The sequence below is a fragment of the Fundulus heteroclitus genome, chromosome 20 (genome assembly GCF_011125445.2).
Source record: "Fundulus heteroclitus isolate FHET01 chromosome 20, MU-UCD_Fhet_4.1, whole genome shotgun sequence".
In the NCBI taxonomy this organism is placed as follows: Eukaryota; Metazoa; Chordata; class Actinopteri; order Cyprinodontiformes; family Fundulidae; genus Fundulus; species Fundulus heteroclitus.
Genome location: NC_046380.1, coordinates 8,460,917 through 8,476,405, shown reverse-complemented (window position 1 = coordinate 8,476,405; position 15,489 = coordinate 8,460,917). Strand labels below are relative to the sequence as shown.

General features: G+C 40.1%; 1 protein-coding gene across 2 annotated transcripts in view; it reads right to left on the bottom strand.

Annotated features, from left to right (window-relative positions):
• The window catches only part of si:dkey-238f9.1 (chemokine-like protein TAFA-2), a 171,549-nt gene extending 166,120 nt beyond the window's left edge, over positions 1-5,429 (bottom strand). For both annotated transcript variants that reach the window (XM_036151676.1, XM_012865086.3), the window contains exon 1: positions 4,986-5,429. The gene's annotated coding sequence lies outside the window, so the exon portion shown is untranslated. The remainder of the gene's footprint in view (positions 1-4,985) is intronic.
• Positions 5,430-15,489: the final 10,060 nt, after the last annotated feature.

The following is a 15,489-nucleotide window of genomic DNA, read 5'->3' as shown; positions in this document are numbered from 1 at the left end:
ATAGTTGGGACAGTGATTTAAAGCTTGTAAGTTTCCCCTTTTTTTCCTAATATTTAACAGCAGGCAATATGGCCAAAACACGAATATTAATTATATTAGACTGATGGACATGTCTCCAAAATGTACAGTCTTTATCCCTGAGTGCACTTGCAAACAGTAATCAAGCTTTTTATGTTGCTTTTGGAGTAATCTCTTCTTCTTCCTCTGTGAGCGGCCTTTCAGCATTCGTTTCCACAGGACTAATTTCACCGAGGACAATGATCCTCTCCTACCAGTTTGAGCCAGCACCCTATTCCCACAGCGCTGCTTTTGTTCAGGGCTTGATGCACACATGTCGCACCGAAACATGCTCACCTACTTTAATGCTGGAATATAATTGTTTGAACTGTTGTGAATTAAAAGCTTACAAAGCCATGAAATAACCCTCTGGACTGTCCAAAGGTGTGTAAGAAGCATCGTAATCTTAGTGTACGTAAAGTTCTGAGTTTGAAGAAAAGCTAAAAACACTGACTGCTCCATTCCTTTCAGTTATTCCCAGATTTCTTTTACTTTACACGGCCGCCTCTCCGGTGGAACTAGCTCTCATTAGCCTCTACCATAAAATGTACATTTTAAAGAACATTTGTTGAACTCAACGATCATTTACAAAGTAAAAGTTTTTTATGTGCTTTACAACTTAGATATTTATGACATTCTTTCATTCTTCTTTCTATTGTATAGCTGTTTTTCGTTGCCTGTGTTTGAGGTTGTTTTTTGTCTTGTAGACTCAGAGGGCAACATAAGCAGCTGATCATCATCTGGTAACAACAACCCAACACACAAACTATGTTTTAATGCTGCAGCAGAAAACAAAACCTGCAAAAAAGCTTCTACACACAAGAATCATGCATCATTCAACCAAGCACTCCGGATCTTCTGCAACAATTCAGCTCCACACACACACACACACACACACACATCATCCTCCTCATCATCAGCTGCCTCTCTTCCTCATGTGCACCAAACACCCAAACATGCAGACAGCAAAGCGGCATGAACAAAATAAATAAGAGATGGGGTTGTGCTTCGCAGGCTAATCTGTAAGAGAGAGAGACAAAATTGTGCACTGCATCAGCACAGATCAGCCCTGATGAGTGACTGGGACGCTGCCGGCTCCCACAAAAGCAATTTGTTAGTTTATTGTCTTGGTGTTTAGACTGTAGTTATACTTCATTTCTATAGGGCTATTTTTGAGGATGCTCCTTTTAAATGACATCTCTAAAACACGAGGGATGCTCTCTTTTGTGCCCTCCTCTTCTTGTCATGACGGAGCAGCACCCAAGCATCCCGGTGCTGCATTTCTTTTGTCACCGTGGCGCTCTGAATCTCCCCTTCAGCACCAGACGGATTCACCTCAGCAGTTGGAGCGGGCATGCTGAAAGGTGGAACAAAAAGCTCTCTAAACACATTAGCCTATGAACACGAGCAGCGAATCTTGTGGCGCTGAAGTCGCGTATAATCATGCAAACATCGACAGATGGTTGATTTTATTTTTCTATTATTGCTGTTCTGTTAAGTCAAACCTGCAAAGCTGATCGGTAATGCAGAGGTTCTAAAGTGAAACAGTAGCCATGATTTTATGGTGGATTTGTGGCGTTACTGTAAAAATCTTCTCCTTGGTAAAACACTGAACAGCCACATGTGCACGGCTTCAGCAGACACAGTCAAACTTAGGATTTTCACACCACATGAGATTTAAAAAAATGTGTTCTAGAAGAATATATTTAGAAGAAGTGGGGCAAGAAAAAAAATAATTTATAAAGCAAAATTAGATTGTGCCCATGTAGGCCTTTAGAAAGTGTGAAACTAAAGTGCTGAATGGTTTGTTTGAAGCTTGAAAAACACATTACAGAATTTTTTATTAAGCCCCATTGATCTGACAGCATGAGCAGGAAGATGGCGGAGAACACAAATTCTGCCTGGGGTGGCTGCTTGAAACTAGAAACAAGGCTCTCATCACGATGTTCTGCACTGTTCTCTCCTTTCTGGATGTCACCTGGTGGCTCATGCATATCAAGGACTCCTTCCAAGCCTCACTCGGCGTTCTAAAACCTTCGCTGTGTTGTGGCAATGCCTGCATGCTGGTAGCTTTTAAGAGACAAGTGGAATTGCTAGGCAATCTGTCTCACCTCTTCATATCGATTCTCCTGCAAAGCTGCGGCGGGTTTTGTCGCATGCAAACGGCACGAAAGCAGCCGCGTTTGTTTCATGTGCTCTTTGAGAACATGTATGTCAAAGTGCACTGCTGTAGCGTCGAGGTGGGCACAACTGTTTTTTCTGTGGGATCAAAAAAAAAAAAAAAAAGAATTGCTACTTTCTCCGACAGAGTCTGCAGAGCAAGCTTTTTCCAAGCATCCAGGGTTACTGTCAAATACAGTGGGGCTGTCACAGAGATCCCATCTCCCATAATCCCAAGGTGGCCTTTACTCCGCCTGTCAGCAATAGCAACCAATAACCCTACACAATAAAACCCTCCAGAACATCAGTGGGCCACAGGCGGCTTCAAGGGCTACTGACAGCGATCTATAAAACAATATAATGGGTTGCCTGTCAGCGAGTGTGAAAGAGAAGATCTACGCCTCCTCTGACTCTCTGAGGGTACTTCAATTAATCACAGTAGAATTGTATCAGCCCGCAATAAGAGTATGAGGTTATTACCATGCCCATATTCCGCAGGATGAAATGTGATGATAGCACTAATTGAGGGAAAGGAAAAAAAAAAAAAAAAACAGCTGACCACACAACACAAGGAGATGAAGGGCAGCGGAAAGACCGAGGTGATCATACACCAGACTGAGTGAGAAAGAAAGCTGAGAGGAGCGATGTAATGAGTAGCCACGACCACGTATATCTGCATTTTGTGTACAAAGCAGCTGATGACGACGACAACAGCCACGTTTCATTGGAGGCTCCATTTGTGCATCACAGCGAGACTAAAGCATTGTGCTTTTGCCAAAGTTGCAAAGCGAGAGCTTGTAGGTGAAGCCCTTTCTCTCTTGTGGTGGATTTCATGAGAAGCGCAGCGGCCCCTGCTGTGGATTCAGATCCGCATTTGATCTGCCTGGAGAGCTTTACAGTGGGGAGCCATGTTCAGGTAACCTTTCCGCAGGTACAAAGGATAGAAACACACAGATTATTTAGTGTTATTGGTCTTAGAGATGGAGGATTGAGGGGAGAAAAAAGAACAGATTTAGACTAGACCATACATGCTGGTCGACCAAAAGGGAAGGTCTCATGGCAGCTTATTTATCTGAAAAACTTGGAGTTACATCAGCAGCTTGGTGGTCATTTCAATCAATAAAGAATGAATAGATAAATAAATTGAATCATCTCATACATAAATCATATATTTACATTTATAGCACTGATTAAGGAATCTTTTCACTTTAAAAATGACACATTTAAATTTAACCTTTATCAGCGATGCACCAGTCAAGCCTTTTTGATCTCTAGCGACTTCCATTTTCCTCGGCAGGTTGGCCTGCGGAGTATGATTATAAATTTATTTTTTGGTGTATTGGCTTTTTTTCCCCAGGAAATATTTGCCCATTAAAAAGAAAATTGTTGATGGAGGTAGATGTTTTGAATCCTGGTGTTTTGTATTGTGCATCAAAGCATCTGTTCCTTTGATTTTCAATAAACTCAGGAAAGTCCATAATAGTACATGCTCTTAGTTTATGTGTTAGTCTGAACATGGGTGTCTGTACTTTAAAATGTTCCGTGTAGATTAAACCATCAGATTGTTTTCAGTAGTTGACCTCCTGATCACCCATTTGAACCAGTCAAAGGAAAATCGGCCCATTCCGATCTTTGTCTGATTGATCGGTGCATCCTGGACCTTCCTTTTACTATACTGCATTTTAATTTAAAATGTTTTTATTATTACAGAATTTTGTATTATCTCAAGTTACATTTTTATCTTCTGTTTTTAAAGCATTTTATGCATTTTCAAAAGGATTAAAAAAGAAATACTCATTTCTTGTTTAAGAAATTAGTAAATTTACTCATTTCAGGGGAGTTATTTTAAAATTTCAAACAAAATTTATTCAGTATTCTTATTTCTGGTATCCAAATGATAAAGGCATGTTTATGAGACAGACTGAGATGAAGCTGCATCACCATCGTCCTCAAAAGGCAGAATATCTCCACGCACTGAACTTTACATCTTCATACAAACTCTTTGGACTTTGACTTGTCTGGCTCATTATCAACCCACACACAGAACGTTTTAGATCAGAAATGCCTGTTGTAGTATTCTCTTAACTGATTCTTTGGACTTTGATTTCGTCAACACATCGTATCTTTACCTGGCACCTCTGTATGTGACCAAAAATGCCCGTGCAGCTATTAGCCACACAGAAGAAGAAAAAAAGATCCATCATTTTGTGAACCAGTTCAAAGAGAGACAGAAAGAGAGAGAGAGAAACATCTGGCCCTGGCACTGCATAAATTTTTCAAGTCAATAAAAATGTATGCTGGTGCACAGATCTGATTTTTTTTTCTTCTTCTTCCTGCATGCTGACAATAGAAAGTTGAACATATGCCAACCTGCAGCTACCGGCACATTATTTCAAGTCGTTAGTTTTCAAAATCAGGATCAGCTTTGGTGGTCATGATTGTGTGCACAAATACAGAGCGCTCACAGAAACACATCAGATGTAAATATATAAGCATGCAGGGTGCAGTGTGTGTGTGTGTGTGTGTGTGTGTGTGTGTGTGTGTGTGTGTGTGTGTGTGTGTGTGTGTGTGTGTGTGTGTGTGTGTGTGTGTGTGTGTGTGGTGCCATCAGTCATTATATCAGTTAGCCTTTGGATCATTTTGGCTGCATGGTTATTCTAGTTGTTAGAATTAAGAAAAAAAATGTCATCATGTGAAATCATTCTGCAGAATCTCCAAAAGGCAATAATGAAACAGCAGAAAGGTTAAAAACTGCATTGCCGACCTACCTGCTTGCGTGCTCTCAGTTAATCACGATAAACGTCCCTCTTCATTTATTCTCCATTGCAAAGCTGCAAACACCAAAAACATGTTCTTAACGGAATTGCCATCTCCTTCTCGACAAGAGACGCCCTGGACGGCACCGAGCCTCAAACACACGGTGGTCTCGCGTAGAAGCGCTCCAGACGCGCAATCCAAGAGTGAAGGGACTCTAAACTGAGCGCTGCTGGTTACTCAAGCGGCGGACTTGAAAGTCTATAAAAGTTGCGCGTCCTCCAGGTCCAAGTCACAACTTCCCATCCAACAGAGAGCCGCTGCTGCTGGGCTCCCGGCCGGACAGTCAGTCATAGTTTCAGGACTGAAGCGTGGTGGGCTTTTTTCTTTTCTTTTGCAATCCTCCTTCAACAAAGGGGGCACGGGTTTGGCTTTGGCAACAGCTTCGTGCAGTTAAAGAAATGAATCTAAGCTGTTCAAGGGATATCAGCGCAGCCGGGTTGGTGTGCAGCGCTGGCGGTGTTTTAGCGCCCTCCAGCGGTCATCCACATTTACTAAGCAGACTAGTCTGACATTTTTGGGGAATTCTCTGTACTCTGGACAGTCAGATGCAGATAAACCATAAAAGAGTGAAAACCATGTCAGATCATAGACATTTTTTTTATTATAGTTTTCTTTGTTGATTTGAAATCTTTTGTTAATTCATATCTTTGACATTCAGGCACAAACAAAGCAAAAACCATCAGCGATATAGTATGTTTTCAGAAAAAGGGTTTTGAGTTTTTATGAGTGAGGGGTGAAAATGTTAGTAATACCTGACATCATTTGAGAGAGGATGAATGCTGAGGTTAGGTTATAGCTGGAAAAATATGCATCTACTTTGTTGCATTTTATCCACAAAGCCTATTTCTCTGTAAATGTACTGGTATTAAATCAGCGGAGGAAGATAAATAAGATTAAGTTGCCAACCATGGTTACATTTTGGCAACTTGGGTCAAATATTCGTCTTATTCTTCACACATTATTTTAACAGCTACCAAACAGCGGCCAAAGATTTTGTGTTAAAGGGCCTCTGAAATTCTACTGCATTTTTTTTCTTATGACAGAAAATATCATGAAATATTGAAAACATGGCTGTGTGGTGGGCATGAAAACCATGATGTTACAGAGGATTGCTCATTTTCTTTTTGGATCGATTCCATTGGTCAAAGAGTTCACCGAAAAAAGGAGCAGGGCTATTTTAAGAGTGTTTCTGGGAGTATCAAGGGGGCCACTCTTTTTAGGGTTAATCTGATTTATTGGTGAGAAATAAAAACCAGGTGCAAGATGTACTCAAAACAGGTAAATAAAATAGTTTTGCACATGTTTTGTGCTTATTATTATTATTATTATTATTATTATTATTATTATTATTATTATTATTATTATTATTATTATTATTATTATTATTAGATGACTAGTGCTGCCTGTTATAAGAAGCTAAGTTCCAATGAATCAACATATTGTGTTTTATTTAGAAAACTGTTTTAGGTGACTATTTTTTCATAATGTTGTTTTGCCGCAGTTTTCTTTTTACTGAAGTTCTATCAAAGATGCTTATTCCAGTTTTGCACCTAATTCCCATCTGCTTTATTTTTACCTGGCAAAGTTGGAACCTATCTCTTAATGTTCTTGCCAGCTTTGAACACAAGAATGAATCATTCCTCTTTTTTACCTGACTGCCAGCACCTGTTTTTGCTGTCGGTAAAATCTCACCTGTTTCTCCCGCTGCCTGCCCGATTGTCTGTTGCCTTAGTTTCAGTGGTTCCACCTAGTCTGTTCCAGACTGACATATTTTGTTTCCTGTGGATTTGACCTGAACTCTATTGAGAGCGGGGGAAAATGTGTCCAGGGTGAGTGGAGTCTGTTGCAGTGGAGGTGACTTTCTTTTGGAGTCTACAGGTGTAAATGTCCATCAGAGAGGGCAGCTGTGATCCAATAATGTGTTCCGCTGACCTCAACACCCACTACAGGTCCTTCCTGTTCTCATGAGAGCAGCTGGAGAACCACACAGTGCAGAAATACACCAAAAGGCTCTCAATTACTGACCTGTGGTAGTTCATGGGCAGCTGTTGAGGGAGGTGAACACACTTTAACTTCCTGAAGCAATAAAGTGTTTGTTGGGCTTTCCCCATCTAATGTAATATGTGCATATTCCAGGTGAGGTCAGAAGAGATGTGGACAACCAGGAACTGGTCATCATCAACCTTCTCTCTCAACATTCTTGTCATATCTTGAGAGAGGAGTGTGATTAGGTAAGGTATGTTTATTTTTATAGTAGTATGTTATATAGTAGTATGTTATATAGTAACAAGATGATCCTGTACATTAACAGAAAAACATTACATACATACATAGGAAAAACAAACGAATATGCAAATAAATCACTGACTAGAATTCTTTCATACATCACAAATATACAGAAAGAACAAGATTTATCACCAATAATTCTAAGAAAGCTAGTTTTAGGTCTCTGATCTGACCTTTCTGACACTACAGCTAAAACAGTAAGCAGCATAGTAAGGGACAAAAGCAGAGTAGAGGCGGTGAGTGTGTGTGCCTGTGTGTTTTAGTGTAATCGTGTGTGTGTGTGAACTGTCCTAGATAGCACTTGCAGCCATTAGTCTTTGATAGTGATGACATTATCAGGCAGTTCAGTAGCTCTCTGTTCCAGGTCACAGATGTCACAGAGTGTCTTGTTAACATAACATCCAGGAGAAATTAAGATTACAGGGGAGCCAGTCTGGATAATAGTTTTTGTTTTGTCAGGCAGACTCTTGTTTTTCTGTCTGCCTTAAAGTCTCAGTAGTACATCTTCAATAGGGATTCCAAAACAGCCAAAATATTTATCATTCTGCCAAGGCCCAGCTTCCAGCTTTCTCCAAGATCATTACCATCCTGCCAGCAAGTTCAGAAACAGCAGCTGGCCTGCAGTTATGCTTACACAGCATTTCAGTCTAAGTCATGGTAGCAGACATATCCCTCACATATGCCTTGACATGGGCCAAAACAGCTGCCGACGTTTTCACAATTTCTTTATACTCCAGGTAACCACCAGCTTCAAAAAGCAGAGATCCTGTTATCATAAATCCAATTTTGAATATATTTTCAACTTCCTCAACAGACAAAATGGACAGACACACGATCTTCTTCCCACCGTGTGTCCAGCTGCACATGTCTCGTCGGGCACAAGGGCTTTCCTTTGCCCGGTCTTCTCGTTGAGAAAATATGATCAACTGCGTTGAGAGTCCAGCTGACTAAATCCATAATTTATAGTTTGGAAGGTATATAAAAAGAGGCGCCAAAAAGATTGATAGAAAAAAGCAGTAAAACGGGGGAGGGAGAGGGGAAAAACAAATGAAGAGAGGAGAGAAAAGAAAAACTTCCGCCTTCCCCGAGAAGCAGGAAGAAAAAAAAGTGCACTTGATTTCCTGAAGTCCATAATTGTTTCTTTCCTCTTTGAAATGCTGAGGTCAAGGTTATTACCTCTTCTCTGTGGGTCGACTCACTATTATCAGCAATCAGACCTACCACAGTGGTGTCATCAGTAAACCTAACTATGATGTTGGTGGAGTGAATGGGGGAGCGGACATGAGTGATTTTTTAATAAAGAATAGGGCCAAAGGACAAACCCCGGCGGTGTCCCTGAGATTAAAATAAGCATGGATGATGTGTGCTACCCATCTGGACAATATGTGATCTGTTCCTCGGGAAATGCAAAATCCTCACACACAGCAATTAGCCCGATAGACCAGTTTCTGGAGAATAACAATGGTAAAGGAAGAACTGAAGTCCACAAATACCATCTTAGGTAGGCGTTGTCCTTCTTCAGATGGGTCAGGGCTGTATGGAGACCTGTTATTACTGCATCCTCTGATGACCACTTTGCTCTGTGTGCAAATTGATGTTGGTCAATGCCAGTATGAAAAGCATTTGTAATGTGAAGAAGACTAAGTCTTTGTACTTTTTTGTGATAATTGTGGTGAGAGCAACTAGGCGAGAGTCATTCAGATAGTCAACCATGCTCTTTTTTGGTACTGGAACTTTTTTAGCAGGCTTCAGGCCTGTGGGGAAAACAGTCTTTATATACGTTACCTTCTAGGTCTGTGTTTTCAGCGAAACCGCCCCAGTCTGTGTTTCAAAACAGAGACAGAGCTTTAGGTGATGTGTTCTGGAAATCATGCTTCTAATTGCTAAACTGTATACAATGCTTTCTTCCAGAGTCACCCAGACTTACAGAAATGTCCCCTTAGACAACTTCTAAAACCCCTTTGATCTTGGTCTTCCTCCTTCAATCTCCTCCTCTTACAAGTCATTGCTATCCCAGATGATTTCTTCCCTGGTCATTTTGTTCCTCTTCAACAGGTTATTAAATCAATTTGATGAGGTAAAACCAATCCTTTCTTGTCACAAATGGAAACATTTTGATTCAGATCTAACATCATCTATATTCAAAAATGTAAATCCTGTCAGAAAATTGTTATGTTTTTTTTTGTTTTTGTTTTTTTGCCCATTCAGAGGCTTTGCCAATTCAATAAGTCTGTTTTTGTTTATGTCTGATTTGTGTTTTGCAACACAACCCTGCCATCATTAATCTATTCATTTTGTGTCCTTTAAGGATCATTGTACCCTGTGTATGTATATATGTACAAATAACAAACATCTAGGTTTTTATTTTTTTTAGAGATGCACTAATCAGGCTTTTGCTGAATGTTAAATGTAATTGTTAGGTTCAGGTAACAGTTATGAATCCAACAAAATTTAAGGAATCAGAAAAAGTATCCCAATTCATGCATCAAACTTTGTGTCCCTAACCTTTATCCAATTATTTAACTCCAAAAAGGGCATTCGTTTGACTCAGGTGATGCAGCAATGTTTGTTTGTGTGTTTGTTTATTATAGTTTTGCACAAAAAAATCTGAAAATTTAAAAAGATGTATGTATATAAATATAACAGTGCAGGAAGAGGCAAAAGCCAGTGGGCTTATATAAAGCTTCCAACCAAAATAGTCAAATATGTGGAGTCAAACAACATAACTCAAGTTCAGTTGATCATAAATTTATAAAATACAATCAAATAGACAATCAAAGACTGGAAAAACAACATTCAAAATATGAATAGAAAGTTGGAGTAAACAATATAGAAATAACAAAAGTCATAATTCACAAGTCTTCGATTAAGTACAATAAAAAAAAAATTTAAAAAAAACTTTTGACCTGTTTTACAGAGGGCCTACCTTTTGCTAAGTTGTAAAAGTCATTCTAAAGTTTAGCTCCCCTGCACTGGACAGAAAATCGACCTCTGAAGGTCTGATATTTAGGTACTCTGGCGAGTTGAGTACAAATGGTTCTGCAAATTTAGCTTAAAATAATAAATGAAATGCAGTGGTATAGTCTTTGAAGAATACTACTGTTATAAATATTTAGAATCTGTAATTCCTTAAACAGAGGAGCAGAAGAAAAACAATCATCTGATCTAGTTACAAGTCTAACAACACATTTTTAGAGAACAAACACTTTTTTGCAGACTTGTGGGAAAGATACATCCCCAAACTATATTACAATAAGATTGGTACGGGTATATCAAACTATAATAAAGTGTAAGTAAAGAATCTACATTAATGTAATGACTAATGCTCTTTAATATACCAACAGATTTAAGTATTTTCCTAAAGACTCATTTTGTATGATCTTTCCAACTTAAGCTCTCATCAACAAAAACTCCAGCATTTGTTGTTGATGATACCTCGTGTACAGACTGAAGATGGTGGAGGTTCTTATTTTCGATGCATTTAATGAATAGCAATACATTCCAGATTTTTTGTCTTAGTACTTGACATGTTGTTCAAGGATCACAGCAGGTCCAGGAAAAAGTTGGGGGCGAACTTCTACTTCTTTTGTTTTCTGTATATGCTTTATCCTTCGAAAAGCTTTAAATTAAACATCTTTTTTTATTCAGCGCTTATAATTCAAAGCGATATTCAAATTTGTGCACTCCTATTAAAAACATTTTTAAAATACTTATGCCAGTGAATGCTTTAAACTAGAAAAAAAACATGTGCAGGAATTAAGAGTTCCCCCTGTACCTGGGTTGCTGGTTCGAACCCCTGCTCTGACCATCTCAGTTGTATCCTTGGGCAAGACAGACCAGAAGCCCCACTGGCACCGAATTTATGTCAGTCTGCCTCAGGGCAGCTGTGACTACAGTGTAGCTTTCCAGTGTGTGAATGCGTGAATTAATGACTGAGTGTTGTGTAAAACACTTTGGGGTCCTTAGAACATGATAAAGTGCTGTACGGGTCATTTACCATTTAAAATATGTTTTGCATATGTATAAATTGCTGACTAAACCTTTTTGCTAGGTTCATTGTGGCCATGATGCATGATAAGGATTTTTTTTCAGTTTAGTATTTTTTCCCACTTGAAAATTATTGCTTCTGCTACTTTTTGCATCACAAACCCAAGGCCTCACAGGTACACACGTTTTTTTTATTGGTTTTAACAGATAGCAGCAGTTCTCTCTGAGTCTTCTTAGTCTTCCACATTCTAGCTTTCAGCTCCACCTTCTCTGTTAACTACAATTGCTTGATGACATTTCTCTGTGATGAACCTAGAGCACTGCCCTCCTCTCACAGCGCTCCCCATCTTGCTATTTCTGAGTGTTGAGCAGCTGCTGAAAGAAGCAAATTGCTGCTGATTGTTGTGGAGCTTCTAATTTTTCAGCACTTGGCCTTTCTTTTATGACTCTATGCAAGCTAAATCCTGGGAAAGTGAGATATTTATCATGTTTAAATAGTCTAAAAAGAAAGAAGGGCACTCTGGCCAGAGTCGCTAAAACTTTGCATCCTGACATCCTGCTTCCACTCTCATTCAGCTCTAATCTTTCCTCTACAAAGGCTTCTCCTTCCAAATTGCATTATCAACTTTCCATTTCTGGAACAGTCGCTTTCGTCTGACCCTTCAAAAACCTGAGAAGAGGTTGGAATAATCAATGCAGACCTTTGAAAGGGCCTATGGAGAAGGAAGGCAAGCATTTGGACTTCAGGTGAATTGATCTGGGTCTGCCCTTAAGAGTGTTATCACCATAAAACTAAAGCCCATATAAATTTCCATGCAAACGCACGCGCACATACAATCGCAATCACACATGGAAGCAGAATCAAAGGGCAGAGCACGCCAGTCCCTGCTGACCGAGTACAAAAAAAATGTCAGCTCATTATCATCGACCAGGCTGAGCTATAAAATTCAAAGCAGATAAGTAGACCAGAGGCAGGCTTCACATCACCTCATAACTGCCTATGAATACCGAGGCTGTTATTTTTGATTCTCTTCGCGTCACTTATATCAAATGCTTCTCAAAGTCATCAAGCGTCTTTCTCCCCCACCGAGTGTCTCTCGCACTCATTGGGCGAGGAGGATGACCTCATTAATCTTTTCGGGCATTGTGTGGAGCTGCCCCGTCAGTCCCCAGATGCAGCAGTTTGTGACAAGGCTCTGCTCATTAAATCATGTGACAGGATGAGGTCAGCGCCGTGGCGAGGTGTCTCCAGGTGCAGCTGCAGATAAAAGCAGCGGCAGTGGGAGCGTCTGTTAAAGGAACGCAACAACAAGTGTACTGTGGGTGGCAGCCGGGGTGACTCATGAGGTAATCCCTGTTAGAGAGCGCTCGGCGTCAAAAGTGGAAAGAAAATCTCCGGTTTTGTCTCTTTGGGGTCGCACCTCACGAAACACTCGGCGAGCTCCAGGCACCGCGTGATTTGGCACCTTTAGGAGGAAATCTCACAACCTCCATTAGTGTTGTCAGTGTAGGTGGCACCTTGCATAACACTCATCACACCACGCCTGTCATCCTGTGATTACTCTCATTTCACGCATGCATCACGACTTGTTGTGAGGGGTTTCTGCGGCTCCGCATCGATTGCGATCCCCGGCTTAGTTTAAAATAACAGCAACCTGCGGGGAGAAGGCCAAGCACTTCTTCTGAACCCTCGCTCGCTCACTGCAGAAGTGTGTTTGAAGACAGCAGGACGTCTACCAGAAAATTGCAAGGGGAAAAATAGCCGACATTATGGCCTCGGGAAAGGAGCTCGCCATCAATAATGCAGAGGAAGCAGCAGTTAATGCCCCTTTTAATTCAACAGGTCTGCAGACACCGGTACAGTTATTCTTCCTGAGCTGCGGATGCTCGATGAGAGGCCCCTACATCAGGCTTTATGGCTTTGTGTGTGGCTGCACTGCCGGGTCTCTCCCTCGACCTCAATCCCAACTGAACGGCCATTAACAGGTTTTCATCAGGGGCCCCCGATAATGGAGTTTCCGACTTCAGCAACACCCTGAGTCGAGCCAGAGGAGGGCTCCATCCATAAAGAAAGAAATAATGCCCACATAAAGTCAGAATATATGAGCTCAATTTAGAGAGAACATTGAGAGTACATCTTAAAAAAAAAAAAAAAAAAAAAAAAAAGCAGAGCGTCTTTACAGCAGGCAATATTACACTGCAAAACAACCACAGACAACTTGGTTAGATCTGGAAAAGTACTAAGCCTTTAGAAATTAAACACTAACTTGGCTTTAAGGCAATAAATACCTGATGAGAGCCCACAAAGAAATGTAGCAATAACAATGCTGTTTTTTTTTTTATTTGCACAATTTTAACAAACTGTTAAAATGGCAATTGGGTTTTAATGCATAGTCAGGGCTGTGAAATTATGTATCAACTCCATGCAGATTTAGTCTGTTTTGGCTTTTTTGTTTCAATCTTTCAGACCATCAAACCAATGTTACTGTTTGAGAAAGGTAATTCATCCATCCATTTTCCGACACACTTATCCCTGCTGGGGTCGCGAGGGATGCTGGTGGCTATCTCCAGCGTTCACCGGGCGAGAGGCGGGGTACACCCTGGACAGGTCGCCAGTCTATCGCAGGGCACCACAGAGACAGACAGGACAAACAACCATTTTCACACACACTCACACCTAAGGAGAATTTAGAGAGGCCAATTAACCTAACAGTCATGTTTTGGGACTGTGGGAGGAAGCCGAAGTACCCAGAGAGAACCCACGCATGCACAGGGAGAACATGCAAACCCCATGCAGAAATACCCAGGGTTGGACTCAAACCCAGGACCTTCTTGCTGCAAGGCTGCAGTGCTAACCACTGCAACACTGTGCAGCCAGAAAGGTAATCATGAACATAAAATTATATCTTTAACTGGTGACTTCCTTTATAAGAAAAAAAAGGTATCTAAATCAATGAGGCACTTTGTAGAAAACTAATCAACCCCCATGTTAAACACCATGTTAAATTACTAATCACTGTCTTTACCCACAGATATTTCATCAGGAGTCGTTTTTTTATGGTCACATTTTATTTCACTAAACACCATGCAGGGCTGATTACTTCCAGACCTGAAGGATCAAGAAATCATTTAAATAGAATCTGTCTGATGACACAAAGTAAGCTAAAAGACCACAAAAAGCAAAACACTACGTTGCTATGCAAGGAGATTTGAGCCCAGACGAGAATTTGAGTAAATATTGGAGGTTTTTGGAGCGGCCTAAATCCAGTTGAGATGCTGAGGCTTGATCTCAGACAGGCTGTTCGTGCCCGAGTATTCTCCAATGCAGCTGAATAAAAACAATTCTCATATAGAAAAGTGGTCTAAAATACAGAATGCCAATTTCTAAAGCTACTGGATGGTGGTGATTGCTTCCAAGGGTGACTCAAGCAGTTATTAGGTTTAAAGGCCAAATATTTTTCACAAAAGCCAATTTCGTTTGGATGATTTTCCCTTCAACAAACAAAAATCATCATTTCACAGAAGCCATTTGCATGTAGTTTATTTCTTTAACAATATAGAAATTTTGTTTGGAGAAATGTTAAAGTTGCTTCATAATTGTCAGATAGGAAAAATTCTCAATTGAAAGACGCCACAAAAAATTTGCCAGAAATAGTATCAAATGTTTTTTTAGTGATTTATTAAACGGATTAAGGTTTGGTAAATAATAAGAACTGATGTAGTTCTAAAGGCAAAAACAGGGTGAAACCCAGTTGAATAGTTGATTGTCGTATCCATACGCTTTTCTTTCTAATCCCTTGATCCAACAGTCAGTAGACAACAGGCATTTTATGAAAACTTATGTGTGAACGTTTGTTTTGAGTAGGTGTGTATATTTCTGGTTCCTGTGCAATCCGAGGTAAAATTGAAGGAAAGCCGAGATAAATCAAAACTAGTATAACTCTTATTTTCAAAATGTATTAAAGTTGGATGTTATATGCCCCCCGCCCACACATACCACATGGAAATAAAATGATTCATAACTGAATAAACCCATCAAATTTAATACGAAAATTTACACGCATGATAAGTTTATGAAAACTTCTGACAGGAACTGCAAATATAGTAGACAAAAATGTACAAACCAAGACATGGCACTAAGTTTGAAATTAAAAATTATTTACTTTGACTGTTAAATTAAGG